Source organism: Zerene cesonia, chromosome 15, assembly GCF_012273895.1.
Source record: "Zerene cesonia ecotype Mississippi chromosome 15, Zerene_cesonia_1.1, whole genome shotgun sequence".
Lineage (NCBI taxonomy): Eukaryota > Metazoa > Arthropoda > Insecta > Lepidoptera > Pieridae > Zerene > Zerene cesonia.
Genome location: NC_052116.1, coordinates 4,018,330 through 4,024,603, shown reverse-complemented (window position 1 = coordinate 4,024,603; position 6,274 = coordinate 4,018,330). Strand labels below are relative to the sequence as shown.

At 33.0% G+C, this 6,274-nt stretch overlaps 1 protein-coding gene across 5 annotated transcripts in view; it reads right to left on the bottom strand.

The window, feature by feature from the left end:
- The window catches only part of LOC119832227 (glycine-rich RNA-binding protein 5, mitochondrial), a 9,212-nt gene extending 5,997 nt beyond the window's left edge, over positions 1–3,215 (bottom strand). For 4 of the 5 annotated variants that reach the window (XM_038355875.1, XM_038355878.1, XM_038355879.1 and 1 more), the window contains exon 1: positions 3,088–3,215. The gene's annotated coding sequence lies outside the window, so the exon portion shown is untranslated. The other variant, XM_038355876.1, reaches the window with a different exon arrangement.
- Between the last annotated feature and the right edge of the window lie 3,059 nt (positions 3,216–6,274).

Here is a 6,274-nt window from a genome sequence, read left to right as displayed (position 1 = left end):
AAATTGAAAAAGGCAAAATAAGCATGTGAAATGTAAACATATTATATGTATTAAGATAATTTAACAATTTTGTAACAGGGAACGTGCAATTTTATTAAACCATTTTGCGGAAAAGTCTTGGCAAGTTAACCCACGAGATGCTGCGTTGTCATTTATATCGTGACATGGAGCAAGACAAATTATGGTTATTTTTCTGGTTGAAACGTTACAAATAGAAGCCATTTTAAAAAGAGAATTTGAACCATAAAACTGGCTGTATTTAAAAGAAATAAAATTTTATTTTCCTTCTTTCCCATTGATAGTTTCATTATTGAATCTTATTTCGTACTGTTGTAGTTTGTTTTTCCTTCAAACGTGATATTTCCGAAATGTTAAATGGACCATAGACAGGAGACACAAGGCGTGGGATAAAAAATTACTCTAGGATCGCAGAGAAGACGCAATAAAAAGTCACACTCGCTAACTTTCATTTCCGCCGCCCCACTTGTGAATCGTATTTCGGAATCGTTTTATCTTTTTGCAGGCACAGTTCGGATGCGGAACCAAGCCACTTCGCAGCTCATATATCACTCGAGTCCGTAACGTTAACGGCCTGCCTGTCAACTCCGCGTTTCACATGCCATACCTCTTGACGAACCTTTGTGTATTTTTCGGCCGTTTACACGATCCATTTTACATTTAAATATTCCGAACTACGTATTACGACAAAGAGTTATAAGGTTACATAGGAACTCGGTGGGATTCATGTTACATGAGATCTCCTATATTCGAATTCCAGACGCGATGCATCTTAGTCCATGTACACCTCACAAATTCTCGCGAGAGCGCCACGGAAAGCAACGGTGTCGCGTTACTAGGATTTATATCGACGGAAATCTTCAACGTTCACACTTCATGCTCACGAAACGGTGTTAGATAAAAATTTCGCTTGGAATAGAACTTCTACCAAATAAATTACTACCTACTGCACTTCACTAGTTTTATTTTGAATTATGTTCATCGTTTACCTATTCACGTTTTTATTTATACACGAATTCACTGGAAGGGTTCTAGAAGGTACTGTATATTTTTTATTTGAATTTTTCTTGATTCACTTGTATTTCTTATTACAAAACGTAATTACACTGTTCTATTATGATGTGAACGAGCACGTATTTATCTACAATGGAATTAAGTAAAGTTGTTTAGTTTCTGAGCGAGTTTAATAGATAAGGCGCGGTATTTTGTAAATGAGATCATATGTCATTATAGAACAATATAATATTATATACATATACGTTTTTTTTCCTTTGTTTATATTTCCAGACATAATATTTGTATGTTATTATTTTTATATTCCATATAATTAGCATTTAACTAGAACAAATTCACTTTACTAGCTTCAAGCTAGTAAGGTGAATTGTGAAGATGTGAAATTTAAGAAAAATAGAGATATGCTCTGAGCACTAAAATAATTTTTGAGTACAACATCACCATTACAACTTCAATGTAATTGATAATGTTTAAAAAGTATTATCTTATATGGAAAAGCATCAGCATATTTTATAAAGCATAGAAGTTAAGTTAAGCAAAAAATTAATAGTTATTTTTAACTATGAACGCAAAAAAAAAAATTTAATGTAATTTTTTTAAAGTAGGTACATGAACATGATTTAGAGGAATTATTTAGCTGTTAATGTAAACATAGAGTCATTTAATAATAAATGTGAATAAAATGTACTAATAGCAAAAATATAACTTTATGTTCAAGATACTTATTGTATCATTTTTATTAAATGCAATACACATAAGATGTGAAAGTCGTATTTTTAAGAAGTAGCCAATAACACTAATGTATGATTGTAAAAAGTATAACCTACTAGCTGCGCCCCGCGGTTTCACCCACGTAAGTCCGTATCCCGTAGCAATACCGGGATAAAAGTTGCTTATATGTTATTCCAGTTATCCAGCTATCTACGTACCAAATTTCATTGCAACCGGTTCAGTAGTTTTTGCGTGAAAGAGCAACAAACAAACATCCCTACACACTTTTGCATTTATAATATTAGAAGGATGTTATAGGCCTGATTAACCTCAATAGGCTCCTGACTATCTTCTAGTATTCATTTTGACATGAAGGAAAGACAAATAAATAAACAAACACACTTTCTCTATCAATATATGTAAGTTTGTATACAAAAATTATGAAATTTTACTTACAAATTGCTAACTAACCTCTAAAATGCTTCACAATCACATAAATATATAAAGTTAAAGATGTTCAAAAATACAATTGGTCAATCTGAAACTTGTATATTCAAGAGTTTATATTAAATAATTTGTTATTTCCATTGTAAAGTACAGGATGGATCAATTTAAGATGATACTGTTATATTGTCATCATTTCATATTACATAAGGTTATGAATATATTTATATACTTCCCAACAGCCTCAGTTAAAAGAGTATTTTATTTATCCTGATAGGAAAGAAAAAGATTGAGCAGTAAGGGATGTTGTTCTTCAGGTTCTCAATGTTTATAAAAATACTGTAAGCTCTCTTATATGCTATAGTAATTGGCTTTTTATTTACACAATAACCTAAAAAAATATATAATTCAAATATACATTAGACAGATGATAATTATAATATGGCACTTGTTTACTAATAAATATTTGTAAGAAAACAAGTTCATAGCAGATATATATTGTTTATGGTGGATATATATGAAAGATAAATAATTTTTTATCCTTATTAGGAATTTATATTACTCGGAATAGTATGATGTATAAGATTGGAATTTCCCACATATATTAGCAATCAAGTATAGCATGAACTTGAGGTCAAGAAACGCAAATACTGATATATAAAAATAAGTATCTTTAAACTGTGTGACTATAATAATTACTAGACCAATTAAAATAAACTTATAAAAGCTTTTCAAGGCTTTCTACTTACCTTAATGTATCCAACAGATTTTATATTTACACTATAGAATGATTAATATGTTCACTACTATATTAACAATACAACCTGTTCATAGATACATTGCAAGGTCGACTATATTCGTTTTATACAATGAATCTCTGGTATATCGTGTATAAATTACCTCAATTAGAACCTTCGCAGATAGCAATGGATTTTTATTTTTCTTCCTCAAACTGCGCTAAACTGAATTCTCGTTTAGTTGACGTTGACACTGTTATAGTGATGACAGATCACTCATGTCAAGTTTACGTTCCATATTACATATGTATGGAACACATGTCGGCTATTGATTAACGTTTGCAGTCCTAGTCGTACTTTGTGTTTTGTAATATTGACTAATAAAGCAATAAATAAATCGTAATAACAAGCAATAATTTCAAGCCTCTTTTATATTTTAATATATGGCAGTAAAGTGTTGCCACATTTTACCTTAATATCCCGAAGTGAACTGTTTGAAATCAAACGAAAATAATATTTACAACAAACAAAAACAAGCGCAACACATTAACAAGTCAACAGTCACGACCGAGTGGTTATAATATGCCGGATATAATAACTGTTAAATATTCGATGGATGGATGAATTCATAAATATGAAGAAACAGTAGGAGTAGTTTTGAGGCATAAGAAATGAGCAAAGGATAGACGACAGGAATAAAGTAAGGGACTAGAAAGAGCTAGGAAAAGGATACATACTGGCCGGCTCCACAATCCTATCGTGCTAATCCTATCCAACTAATATTATAAATGAGAAAGTATGTAGGGATGTGTGTATGTTTGTTACTCTTTTACGCAAAAACTACTGAACCGATTGCAATGAAATTTGGTACGTACATAGCTGGATAATTGGAAAAACACATAGTCAAGTTTGTATCCCGATATTCCTACGGGATACGGATACGCGGATGAAACTGCGGGGCGCAGCTGGTTCATCATATAAACAAAGTAGCATTTACATGGAGGGTGCAGTACCTTCCACCTTATGATCTGGCCTAATTCGTGCCGAAGCGTGCTCGACTCCCACAGTGAAGAATTGTTGCTTGAGATACAGATGCCTTTTTTTCTTTTAGATTTGTACTTTTCGTATCTTGTCAACAAAACTCGTAGAACTATCGAAACCCAGATAACTTCATCTCACCTTAAACGTGGCGCATTTGTAACCCTGAAGCAGTTCGCAGATGGCCCGTGGCATCACGCAGGCTCGATTGTGTTACCTCGGGACCTCGAGACCTCGGGACGTGTGTAGGTTTGCGTACCTACAAGAATAATAGTAGGCAATAGTAGTAACTTGGCACATTCGTACAGATTATAACGTTTGAGTTATTCGATATTCGACCCAGATACTCTCACTACATCAAGTATGTATCGGCAATAACCATCACCATAGTAATAAATTGATTAGTATAAACAAATAATAAACAGACCGGGATTATTTACGTAGGAAAAAATTACCTGAATTTACAGTTTTATATTACTGTTTTCAATAAATTTTAATATTTGATAGACTATGAATATTAATGTAATTGGATTAAAAACGCATGCGAGTGCACGCATAGCCGAAGCACAAGTGGCTGTTAAAATAGTAAATGTTTCCAGGTTTCTCTCCAAAAATGCAAAAGGCTAGCAAGATGAAATGGCAGCTGTAGGTACAATATAATGCAATACAAGGCACTATGCGTATCAGCGGTTATTGGTTACCTAGATTTCGGGTTGATGTCGGGATCGAACGATAGAGTCTACATAATATCAGTCGCATCGCATACAAGCATTTTTATACAATTTATTACTGTGTAGTTATATTAATTTATAGAATCGCAAGACAGCATGATCACCTCAGAAAAGGGCTCAGATTCTACCTTCGAAATAAGGACTATGAAGGGTCCAATATCTATATCGGAGTATACAATTTGTTTAAGTTTGTAGCATTAGTATTTAGATAGATAGATAGATAGATAATTCTTTATTTGCACCAATACAAAAGGACAAATACAAAAAGGACACAAACACACGACACAATTACGTACAAATATTATTTAGATGTCGTTTCTGAGGAATTTTAGTTTTTCAGTTCAGGAACTGGAATATTTTGGGAGGTTTTCTGGGAGGGTTTGGAGTAACGATTTATCATATTACCATGGCGCGTTACACAAACAAAAAACAAACGCAAACAAAGAAACCACTAGAAAATCGTAGCTTGCATGAAGATTGAATTTGAAAAACAGTACTAGGTATAATTGTTAGTTTTATAGCATTGAAACGCTTATAAATGAGAAATTGTGAAAGAATATAAATATAGTCCTAATTATTTTTTGCAGTTTAATATTAATCACAATTATTTATTATTATTAGTTATAAAATATCTGCTACAGCTAACTCCTCATATTATAATTTTGTACTAAGTTTTAAAATTGTTATTTTCTTATTTTCATGAAGGCGGTTCAACCCTTGCACTAGTTTCTTAACATAGGCAAAGAAAATATAAGTTTTGTTGCGCTACCGTCTTCCTTTCCTCAGCCTCCAGTTATCATAGTTGGAACGAACGTGCCTTGAATATTGCTTTAGTTTCAGGGTTATTTTGTGCTCCAACTACGGAGCCTTATGAGATTGCGAAATTAATATAATGTATGTAATATGTATGTTGTTGCAAATGTAGTCTGTGGAGGATATTGGAGCGCAGAGTAAGTGATATAATGTTTGGTTACAGGTGATGAATAATCCTTTATACGTATTATTATCATTCACATTGATTTCGTTTTGTTATAATATATCTGGTACATGATAAAATATTAATTATGTATATAGAAGAAGAAGACAGAAGACCGGCGTGAAATAGCATATTGCTGAGTTTCGTTCGGTGAGTGGGGGAGGCGGAGGCTCATATCCTTTTCCTTACCTTTTCCATTCCTTTCCTTTATTTCTCTCGTCAATCCCTCTTGCCAATTCGAAGTTGGCAATGCATTTGTAGAGGCGTAAGGTCTGCAAATTAACTTACGCCTCTCCAAATGTTCATGAGCGGTGGTAGCGCTTATCATCAGGCGACCTACCAGCTCCATTGCCGACATATTACAAGACGGTAGTGTCTTTAATAGGTAGGTATGTTGGCTTTGATAGGTTGTTTTTCATTTCATATTCTTCTATTTAAAAATGTACGCTTGCTTTCAAATGTTTCACCATTGTACCAAAAATTGGTTGACCCAGTAAAAAGTTATAAAGCTTTACTTACAACAAAATACAGTCGACTCGATAACCTCCTACTTTTTTTGAAGTTGTATTGAAAGCTCTAGTCTATCAACTGTCTAAGAAAAATCA